The 12,304-nt window shown below is 40.2% G+C and overlaps 1 protein-coding gene across 24 annotated transcripts in view; it reads right to left on the minus strand.

Annotated features, from left to right (window-relative positions):
• LOC140481873 (poly(rC)-binding protein 3) overlaps positions 1-12,304 on the minus strand; it is a 145,518-nt gene that overhangs the window by 73,946 nt on the left and 59,268 nt on the right. For 18 of the 24 annotated variants that reach the window (XM_072578466.1, XM_072578464.1, XM_072578474.1 and 15 more), the window contains exon 2: positions 6,188-6,274. The exons of 2 other annotated variants lie outside the window; for them this stretch is intronic. The gene's annotated coding sequence lies outside the window, so the exon portion shown is untranslated. The remainder of the gene's footprint in view (positions 1-6,187; positions 6,275-12,304) is intronic. 4 more of the 24 variants (XM_072578471.1, XM_072578469.1, XM_072578465.1 and 1 more) reach the window with 1 other exon arrangement.

The raw sequence follows: 12,304 nt of genomic DNA on the forward strand, positions 1-12,304 counted from the left end.
ACACATTTGTTTCATGTTATGAAGTGATGCTTAAAGTGGTGGATAGAGGAATGTGACTGATGTTAGTCATTCGAAGAGAACCATATTGGATTAAAAATATTAACTTGGTTTCTCTTTACACATTGCCAGACTTGCTGAGGTTCTCCAGCACTGTTTCTATTCAAAACGTTTGGTCACAACAGATTGTTAGCTAACATTGAAGCTCATGAATTGAAAAAGGTAAATTACAACTTGGCTAGAAAATTGCCTGAGCAAAAAGCAGATAAAAATGGAATAGTGAACAAAAACTAAATCATTGGACATGTTCGTGCTGTACAGGACAATAGTGCTCGAGGTCTCAACTATTCATGACATTCATTAATCACCATTTTGAGAAAGCCACACTTCCAAACCTGCTAGTTATACAAACATAAGCTGCACTAAGTAGTGCACACACAAGTATTAACTTATACAAATTAATAGATGAATTAGGTGAATGTGCAAAATGATGCAAGTGTGGGCAAACGTAAGATAATCCACTTGCAAATAACTGTTACAAAAGATAGATGAAAGGACTCTCTAAATGGTGAAAAGTTAGAAACTGGAGGGCTCAGTCAATGGAGATCAAGTACAGGGGAACCACGATTATCCGAAAACTGGATTATCCAAAGGAGATAGAGGTGCCGCCAGAAACATTACATCAAAGATGTGTTTCCAGCAGTGATCGTGTCTTTTGTTTAAAGTGATTAAACAGGCACCATCTCCAAATGATGTACACGTACTGCTCTCCCTCTCTCTACACACTTTTCTTGGAGTTCTACAGAGGGGTGTACAGTCCGGCTGCCCCGGAGAGGGGGGCGGGGGCAGGCGACGGGCGTTGCTGGATGGGTTTGGGGGGCAGGGCTCACACATGCTGTGTGCTGCTGCAGTCTCCAGAATGAGGAACAGACTTTAAAAACTCAGAGCTCCAGAGGAAAGGCATTTAAATCGATTAACCGAATAATCGATTATCCGAACGAAATAGTGCCTGCCCATCTCATTCGGATAATCGAGGTTCCCCTGTACATAGATCACAAAAGAAAAGTCATAAACAGGTGCAGGGAACCATCAAAAATCTAATGGAATGTTGATATTTTTATCAATGGGAAGTTAAACAGAGCCTGTAAGAATGCAGCTGGAGTACTGCCAGCATACTCTGCTTTTCTCTCCATAGGTGCAGCAAGACCAGTTATGTTTCCAGTATTTGTTTTAGGAAGAACATACTGGCAAGTAAAGGAAGCAGGGCACAGATTTATCAGAATCAGGGTTAAATTATGAGGAGAGACAGTAGAATTAAATTAAATTCCCTAAAACTTGCATATTTAAGAGGTGATTTGATCAAAGCCTTCAAAACATTAAGGGCAACAGATTGAATTGACTTGAAAAAAACTTTTGCTATTTGAGTGTTTGAGGTCAAGGGGGCATTGCATACGTATTTCAGAAGTGAAATCATGAAATACTTCAATGGATGGGAGAAGTTTGGAATTTTGCATCATTGGCATTTGTGGAAAAAAAAGTTATTAATTTTAGGAACAGTATTGTATTATCTGAAAGGGAGATGCAGTGGCAAGGTCACGAGACTTGTTACCAAGGCACAAGCTAATGTTCTGGGGACATGGGATAAATTCCCAGCAAGGCAGTTGCTGGAATTTAATAAATCTGTTACTGAGACCAGCTTTATAAATCAGTGACCATAAAAATCATTCGAAAAGGTGTGTACAAATCACATTAAAAAAAGAAAATCAGCTGTCTTCACCCATTCAGGCCTACAAGTAGTTCCAAACCTCAGCAGAGTAGTGGACTATTAAATACCCTTTGATCTTGCTGAGTAAGGTAATTAGTTCAAGGGTAATCAGGGATAGAGAACAAGCAACTGGCCTCATTGGCCAAGCTCAAATCCCATTAAAAAAAGTAGTGATACAGTCTCAGGCAAATAAATAGGAGTTAGGCGATATCACATCAATTTATTAACTGCATCCGCTGCACCTGATATGGCCTCTATATTGGGGAGACAGGCCGCCGACTTGCGGAACGTTTCAGAGAACACCTCTAAGACACCAGGACCAACCAACCCAACCACCCCATGGCTCAACACATCAACTCCCCCTCCCACTCCACCAAGGACATGCAGGTCCTTGGACTCCTCCATTGCCAGACCATAGCAACATGATGGCTGGAGGAAGAGCACCTCATCTTCCGCCTCTGAACCCTCCAACCACAAGGGATGAACTCAGATTTCTCCAGTTTCCTCATTTCCCCTCACCCCACCTTGTCTCAGTCCCAACCCTCGAAGTCAACACCACCTTCCTAACCTGCAATCTTCTTCCTGACCTCTCCGCCCCCATCCCGGCCTATCACCCTTACCTTAACTCCTACCTATCGCATTTCCAACACCCCACCCCCCAAGTCCCTCCTCCCTACCTTTTATCTTAGCCTGCTTGGCACACTTTCCTCATTCCAGAAGGGCTCATGCCCAAAACATTGATTCGCCTGCTCCTTGGATGCTGCCTGACCTGCTGCGCTTTTCTAGTATCACATCAACAATTGTGTTAAATGGTCTGTTAGTGGTGCCGTACATAAGCTTCCATTATACAGCTCACACTAAATTATTGCTTTCTGACAGTTCTCAACTGCTCATTGAATTCTTTAGTTCACTAGTGGCACTCCAGTGCAGTTCTAACCAAGTATTTCACTGCCAGAGATGCCATCCTTCAGTCATGTTAAATCAAAGGTCCTGGTTACTCTTTCTGGTGGATGCAAAGCATCCCCTAGCCCTATGATTTTGTACACTATAGACCGATTAGAGTCAGAGTCACAGGAACAGGTTCTTTGGTCCAACCCATCCATGCCGACCAGATATCCTCCTTGCCAGCACCCGGCCCAAATCCTTCCAAACCCTTCCTGTTCATATACCCATCTAGATGCCTTTTAAAATGCTGCAACTGTACTAGCATCCACCACATCCTCTGTCAGCCCATTCCACACATGCACCACCCTCTGCGTGAAAAAGTTGCCCCCTTAGGCTCCTTTTATATTCTTCCCCCTCACCCTAAACTTATGCCCTCTAGTTCTGGACTCTCCCGCCCAAGAGAAAAGACCTTGTCTATTTCCCTTATCCATGCCTCTCATGATTTTATAAACCTCTAAAGGTCACCCCTCAGCCTCTGACACTCCAGGGAAAACAGCTCCAGCCTATTCAACCACTCGCTCAAATCCTCCAATCCTGGCAACATGCATGTAAATCTTTTCTGGACCCTTTCACGTTTCACAACATCCTTCTTATAGGAAGGAGACCAGAATTGCACAAAGTCCTCCAAAAGTTGCCTCACCAACATCCTGTATAGCTGCAACATGAACTCCCAACTCCTGTACTCAATGCTTTGACCAATAAAGGAAAGCATACCAAATGCCTTCTTCACCATCCTATCTACCTGTGACTTCACTTTCAAGGAGCTATGAACCTGCACTCCAAGGTGTTTTTGTTCAGCAACACTTCTTAGGACCTTACCATTAAGTGCACCAGTACTGCTAAGATTTGCTTTCCCAAAATGCAGCACCTCACAGTTATCTAAATTAAACTCCCTCAGCCACTTCTAAGCCCAATGGTCCATCTGGTCAAGATCCCACTGTAATCCAAGGTAACCTCCTTCACTGTCCACTACACCTCTAATTTTGGTGTCATCTGAAAACCTACTAACTATATGCCTTATGCTCACATCCAAATTATTTCTATGAATGATGAAAAGTAATGGACCCAGCACTGATCCCTGTGGCACTCCACTGGTCACAGGCCTCCAGTCTGAAAAACAACCCTCCACCACCACCCTCTGTCTTCTAATCAGAATCAGAAAGTTTTCTTGTGCACACCTAACAAATTCGTCTCCATCTAAGCCCTTGACACTATGGCAGTCCCAGTCTACATTTGGAAAGTTAAAATCCCCTTACCTGCCCTGACTTAATGTTCATTTTTTTTGGTTTTATCCTTTCCAAGCAAAACTATTCATCAAAAGAATTTTGCAATAAGGTTCAGGCTTTAATACAAATTAAAACTTTACCAAAATCAAGTACAGTACATCAATCCTAATAGACATTTTTAAATTAGTTATGTACAAATAAAGACTACAGTCACTTATAATCTAAAGAAAACTCCATGCACCGTCATTTACTCCACACCCATTAAACTTTCATCTAAAACTCAAGTTAGATAGCTAAAACATTGAAGATTACCCATTTGATAGCATTACTTTGACAAACTAATCACAATTTAATTGAAGTCAGGCACTACTAAAATCCCTTTTCATAGAAAACTAGTTCTTAGTTCTTAAAATGAACCACCACCCTGACCTTTATTCAGAAAAACCACACGGGCTATCATTTTACTTCAAAAGGTGATCAAGGAAGTTCATTTGTGCCTTGACCAATAGTTACCCTTCAAGCTACGACATTAAAACAGATTAATTTGGTTAGTTTTCCATCACTCCTCATACAGAGAGCACATTTCTTTTTCCACAATATTTTATTGCCTGTTAAGAATTTTAAAGTGTCAATACAAGGTAGAATATTATGGATTGTCTACATTTCTGCTTCTGATGGCCCATTGGACCCATTGATGCCCAGATTTAAGTTGCTAGAACTGTTAAAATTCAATCCTGTATAACATATTGCTAGTGCTTTGCAAAGCAATAGAAGATTTTGTCAACAAGACGACTGAATTTAGTCTCCATTAATTGTTTGATGGATCCTATGAATTCTGTCTTGAACAGAAAGATTCGTTAAGGATGCACAAATTAACAGAAGTGTGTTCTGGGGGCTATCAATGGCATCAACAGCACTGACGTGGCTCCTGTGATCAAAGTGCGTTCTGAGGGAATAGCAGCAGCGAGTTAGCAATGACTGGTGGCCTTAGAGATGGAAGTCATTTACTTTCTGAACACAAGACTTAAAATATGAACATTTCTCCTCCTTCTTGGCGTGATCTCATGCAATTTTGTTTTCCTATTTTTTGCATCTAAAATGGCTGTTTTAGTTTTGTACCTCAGATGTTTGTTAATTCTGGTTTTTGTATCTAAGATGGCAAAGAATAGCAACTTTGTACACTTTGCACTGTACTCCTATATCCCTACGCTTAAGTACAAATGACAATAAAACCTCATGTTAATTGTAAATTTTGAAAATTTCATCACTGCTCACAATTTACAAGATACAGCACGATATCTAAATACAGTAAAACCTTAAAAACATCCAAGCTTGAGGTGACGATAGCAAGGAACAATCGCTTCTCCCTATCACACAATGATATCATCAAAGAAGCAATCTAATCATTGCCTTCCCAGACATTACCTATTGACCAGACATTGAATTGGACTAAGCATATACATACTAGGAGCTATAAAACCAGGTCAAGGGCTCAGAATTCCAATGTGAGGAACTTCTCCTGACCAGACAAGTCAGGAATAGGATAAAATATTGCTAACATACATGGACTAATCCAACTGAAACACTCAAGCAGCTGGATATTATCCAGGACAAAGCAGCCTGCTTAGCTGGCACCCCATACCCCTCTTTCAACATAACTCATTTCACCACTGACAAGAACACCACCTACCATCTGGAAGATGTATGCCAGCCACTCACCAAATCTCCTGTGATAGACCCACCTAAACCAAAAGATGGCTACCACCAAGAAGGAAAGCATTAGCAGATGCATTGAAGCACCACTACCACCATATGTTTCTCCCCAAGACACTCGGCATAGTGACTCTTCACTACGATTGGATCCAACTTTATACCTAACAGCACAGTGAGTGCACCTACCAGTCATGAACTTTAGTAGTTCAAGGCAGCAACTCATCACCTTTACAATGGTAATTAGCAATGGACAATATATTCCAGCCTAGCCAATTATACCCAAATCCTATGAACAAATATTAAAGAAAATGGATTTAAAGGTGATGGCATTAGGCTGCAGTAAACACATTTGTGTCGTTGGCAATCTCCATTTAGTTTTATAGAACGATGTCTGATCTTGCAAATGCTAAGCAGAATACTTCAGTAATCACTTCAGGGAATTTTTAAATATTGAGTGTAACACAATCTTACATAATCACATATGTAATGCAGAAACTGTAGCCAGGCATAAAATTCAAATAGAAGATCATGGTACTACTACCTTATATTCACACTCTTCACATTTACATACATTATCCTTTGAGAATGACTTGCGATGTATTGCTCTCAGTTGTCTCAGCTGCTGGTTCTGAAAACAGTAGAGAAATGAAATCAATATTTCAAAGTGTGCAAGTCAGAATACTATATATTCAAAAAGTTAACAGCAGGATAATATGCTGCGAATTTTACATTGTATCTGGCATCTGGTAGAGACTGCTACATATTGTTCTAAAATCATTATGCTACTAATCCAAAGTTTTTATGTAACAATGCTGTAACTTGAAGTTTTTGACTAACTGATCAGAATTGTCAGCTGTAATTTTCAAACCAAATAAAAAGGATGTTAACTCCTTTAAGATTTATTTTCCTTGACACACCTTCGAGACCTTCTGAAGGGATCTCTGCAGCTTAAATTCAAAAACTTTCAAATGTTAGTGATAAAACTCTACCATTTGCAAAGGAATACCGGATAATCAAGGTTTGTAAGGATAAATTTAGATAGGATTGATCAAGACAACCTTTGACATTCCTGGAGAAAATTTAGTTAGCTTCCAGAGGTTTTCCCACCTCATCAACTTTAAAGGCAAGAGACCATGGTAAATGTTACACATCTGGAGAAATAAGCAAAGTAGACACTATAATTCATGGCTCCTCTCACTATTCTTGCTTTCTAAACTTCAAGCTGGTAAATTAGCACAAGTTGATACAAATAAGAGACCAAAAGTCAAAATAATTTGCATTAATAGAACACCTTTAACATGACAAAACATTCCAAGGCAGGTTACAGAGGCATTACAAAATAACATGGAACTACACAAGGAGATATTAAAGGTGGACAATCAAAAGCACAGCCAGAAGTGATGTGACTTACTACCCTTAAATGTCAAGATTGCACCTGACAACTGTGGCATCAAGGAACCCTATCAAAACTAAATTCAAATGGTAAACAGTGGCAAACTCTGCTGGTTGGTGTTGTACCTGACACGAAGAAAGATGGTTGTGGTTATTGGAGGTCAGTCATTTCAGCTCCAGGACATCTCCACAGGTATTCAAGATAGTGTCCGCAACCTAATATTTTCAGCTGCTTCAATGACTTTCATTCCACCAGAATGTCAGAAGTAAAGATGTTCACGGATTACATCCGAATCAACATGATTTGGTACTCCCCATTCTGCAGCAGTCCATGCCAAATACTAAAAAAAGCTGGACAGCTTCCAGGTTTGGGCTGACAAAATGGTGAGTAATCTTTGCAACTCAAGAGCTGGGCAATGATCATCTCCAACAGAACAGAATCTACCCATTGCTCCTTGACATTCAATGGCATTACAATGACTAAAGCCCCCAAGAAAGTCATCCAGAGATTACCATTAACCAGAAACTGAACTGGCCATAAAAACTGCACTACAAGAGCATGTCAAGTGTTCAAAATCTTGCAAAAATAATGCTCATCCTGATTCATTTACTAAAGCACAAGTCACAAGTGTGATGGAATATTCCTGACTTGACTGGATGAATGCAGCTCCAAAAGAAACACCATATCATTCAGGTTGAGACAGCCCACTTGGTTAGTACCATAACCATTCATTCCCACCACCACTGACTCAGTAGCAACAAAATGTTCCATCTACAAGAATCACTGCAGAAATTCTAAGATTTAGACATCACCTTGCAAACTCTCAATCATATAATCTGTAAGGACAAAGGCAGCAAAAACATGGAAACACCACCCTCTGCAAATTTCCCTCCAAGCTGCATACCTTGGAAATATATTTTGCCATTCCTTCAAGTGTTGCTGGATCAAAATCCTTTCGGTATAATTATTCAAGATAGCAGTTCACCACCACCTTTGCAAGCACAACTAGGGCCAGCAACACCCACATTCCACGAATCTCTAAACAGGCTTCAAGGAGTGTCTTAATGGAAGAAAGGGACAATAGGGGAGCAAGGCTCTGGGTTGAAGGCCCACCTAGCAAGAACAGAACAATTAAAATCAGAGATGCTCAAGAAGTCAGAAATAGGAAGTACAGATAATTGATGGGTTATTTGGCTGGAGGTCTGAGCTCGACTAAATCCTAGGATATTGGTATGGAGTGATATAAAATGAATGTAATCTAACAGCATGTTACTTACCCATGTTTATTTAGAGCTGATGATTACATTAAAAAAAACTTGACCACTCCTACTCAGTATTTGCACTAGTTATTGCTGAAGCGGATTCACTACAACCATTCAATACCATTATGGCTATGAATTAAAAAGCATATTTAAATCAATATTAGAAACTTCAGAATATACAGCATAAATCCAAACCTGGAGGACATGCCCTACATTGAAATTTAGGATGGATCTAAAACGTGTTGCATTATGCATCATTCATTTCCAACTTTCAAACGTTTACTCAATTGTAAAGAGTAAAACGTCTCATTTATTGCAAGGAGGACAAAATTACCAAATCAAAAATGCTTAGATGTGACACAAGTGTTAATGAAATGTTCTACCAACTCAGACTTGGTACTGCTCATATCTGCTACTGTTCAAATACCTCACATTGACTATGCTCAGTGAGATTACTTGCTCACACTTAGTAGCTCAAAATCACAATGTACTGCAGTAATAATCTTCAAGACAATCTTACATGTTCATTTTCTTTCTCTAGATTTTATTGAAATGATGGTTCCTGTTCTTTCCTGAAGATTTATTTTCTACCTCTTACAGCTTTAGAATTTTAACACACCTTGGTACAGTCTATTCAGTATTCCCTAATTAGGGGTTATCCTCTGCTGAAGATTTGCAGTACTTGAGAATTCAAATTTAACTACATCCTTATCTAGCTTGTTCAATGGAAATTAGACATGCTCGTTTAAGTTAAGACCAAGAAATGCATTGGGTGCTGTAGCATTGATTTGAATGCACAAACGGGAAGACCTTGCATCAACTGCAGCAAAGCTGCAACATTTGTCTTAAATGTATAGATTGAGCTATTAAAGTAATCACCACCATCATATTCCAGCTTTGCCATGGAGATGCTTCAGGACAAGTAATGCTGCAATGTAATGGACGAACATTTGATTACTGATGACTTTAAGCCCCTGTCAAAATAATTCTGTTTATGCTTTAAAATGAATTCAAAACTAAAATATATTTATAGGGATGATGGGGCATAGGGAGTTGGTTTACATCCTAAATCACATTAGCATTCAAAAACGAGGAACCCTCAAAGTGGTTAACAAATAGTGTGAAACTTATGCAATTTACACACCAGCTTAAATTTATTCCCTTTTGAACAGGCTATTATTGGGAACCATGCTGACCGAATATATCAACTTTAACTTGCCCAATTCAACCTGGCATCCTTGTCAATTTAAGAGATTCATGCAAGCTTTGAATCTGTACACTGATGTAGAGTATGCACACATGGGTGCCCAGAGGTATATGGTGCCTCTAAATCAGGTCCAGCAACTGGAAGGATTATAAGACGCCTATTTTGTATGGATGCCAACCAGACACCGTACCTATTTATTGAAAAAGTAAACTGAAAGAAAATCCAAAACAAAACTCAAATTTAATTAACTGGTATGAACTAGTAAAAAGTAAATTACAGAAGGACCTGTATATTTGATTTCGACATACCAGGTTAAGGCATGGCTGTAGGTTTGACTTTAAGAGATTGATTCAGTGCTTGCAAAAAAAAAGCAAATTGCCCCGGAGCTTTTGGTCAAATTAAGTGTTTTCATGACACCAAACATATTGCTGGATAGAAAAAAAGTACATCAAAATGGATTGAGTTTATTTTTTAGTCCAATAAAATTGGAAAGTTTCCATGAATCTCCTATTCTACTAACACACTCTACCCAAACGCCTATCGGACAGAATACAACTTTGTGACTCGAAAGCCTGAATTCAGAGGTTGCAAAGAGTCATACAGGACGGAAATAGACTATTCAGTCCCACCAGTCCATGCCAACCATAATGCCAAACTAAACTAGTCCCGCTCACCTGCATTTGACTCATATCCCAATGAACATTTCTAATCCATGTACTTATCTAAATGTCTTTTAAACATAGTAACTGTCCCTGCACCCACCACTTCCTCTGGAAATTCATTCCACACAAACCATTCTGTTTCAAAAAAAAATCGCGCAAGTCTTTAAAAATTTTCTCCTCACCTTAAAAATATGCCCCGATTCTTGAAAAGATACTTGCTATTCACCTTTTCAATATCCCTCAATTTTATAAACCTAAGATCAACCTTTACGCTGTGGTGAAAAAGTAGTCTCAGTCTATCCAGCCTCTCCTTATAACTTAAATCCTCCATCCCTGACAACATCCTGGTCAATCTCTTCTGAACCCTCTCCAGCTTAAATTATATCCTTCCTGTAGCAGAGCGACCAGAACTGTACATAACACTCCAATAAAGGCCGCACCAACACCCAAACAACCTCAGCATGATGGGAAGAAAGTGAGGACTGCAGATGCTGGAGATCAGAGTTGAAGAGAGTGCTGCTGGAAAAGCACAGTCAGGCAGAGGAGCAGGAGAACGAATGTTTTGAGCAAAAGCTCTTCATCAGGAATGAATAGCGTATGCTCCAAACATTGATTCTCCTGCTCCTTGGATGCTGCCTGACTGGCCGTGCTTTTCCAGCACCACACTCTTGACTCCAACCTCAGCATGATGTCCAAACTCCAATACTCAAAGGACTGCGCAATGAAGGCAAACATGTAAAACACCTTAATGACCTGGCGATGCAAACCTCAAAGAATTATATACCTGAACCCCTAGGTCTCTTCTGTAACACTACCCCAAGGCCCTACTTTGAATTGTATATGTCCTGCCTTAATTTTACCGAAATGCAATAATTCACATTTATCCAAATTAAACTCCATCTGCCACTCTTCAGTCAACTGGTCTAGATCTCTTTGTAATCTTGTTCAATGGGTTTATTTGAAACCACAAGCTTTTAGCACTGAATTTGTCAGGTGACTTCATCTGAAGGAGGAGCAATGTTCAGAAAGCTTGCAATTTCCATCTTGTGTTGGACTATAATCTGTTATCATGTGGGAAATAGATGGTGACATCTTGAAAAATGTCCACATTAAAAAGGAGGAAGTACTGGATTGTCTTGAAATGAGTAAAAGTGGATAAATCCCCAGGACCCAGATCAGGTGTACCCTAGAACTCTGTAGGAAGCTAGGGAAGTGATTGCTGGACCTCTTACTGAGATATTTGTATCAATCATCACAGATGAGGTGCCAGAAGACTGGTGGTTGGCTAACATGGTGCCACTGTTTAAGAAAGGTGGTAAGGAGAAGCCAGGGAACTATGGACCAGCGAGCCTGAAGTCAGTGGTGTGCAAGTTGTTGGAGGGAATCCCGAGGGACAGGATGCACATATACAGAAAAGGCTGGATTATCTGAATGAGATGGGCAGACACTATTTCGTTCGGATAATTGATTATTCGGTTAATCGATTAAATGTCTTTTCTTTGAGGCTCAGTTTTAAAAAGTCTGCTCTCCGCTCAGGAGACTGCAGCGGCACACTTGCAAGGGCTCAGAAAAGATTTATAAGGATGTTACCAGGACTGAAGGATTTGAGCTATAGGGAGAGGTTGGATTGGCTGTCCTTATAGAGGTTTACAAAATCATGAGGGTCTTTTCCTGGGGAGGGGGGGGGGGGGGGGGGGGGGAGGGGGGAGGGGGGGAGGAAGAAGGGGAGAGAAAGAGTCCAGAACTAGACGGCATAGGTTTAGGGTGAAAAGGGAAAATATAAAATGAGACCTATGGGGCAACCTTTTCACATGGTGGTGCATGTATGGAATGAGCTGCCAGAGGATGTGGTGGAGGCTAGTACAATTGTGATATTTAAAAGGCATCTGGATGGATGAATAGAAGGGTTTGGAGGGATACAGTCCAGGTGCAGGCAGGTGGGACTAGATTGGATTGGGATATCTATTCGGCTTGGACGAGTTGGACTAAAAGGGTAAGTTTCCGTGCTGTACATCTGACTCCACAACTGACTTCTGACCTTGTTCACTCCAGTCCAACACCAGCACCTCGACAGCTTTGTAATCTAAGATAACTTTCTTCACTGTACAATCGTTGCTGCTATAACATGTGATTC

Source organism: Chiloscyllium punctatum, chromosome 10 (genome assembly GCF_047496795.1).
Source record: "Chiloscyllium punctatum isolate Juve2018m chromosome 10, sChiPun1.3, whole genome shotgun sequence".
Taxonomy (NCBI): domain Eukaryota; kingdom Metazoa; phylum Chordata; class Chondrichthyes; order Orectolobiformes; family Hemiscylliidae; genus Chiloscyllium; species Chiloscyllium punctatum.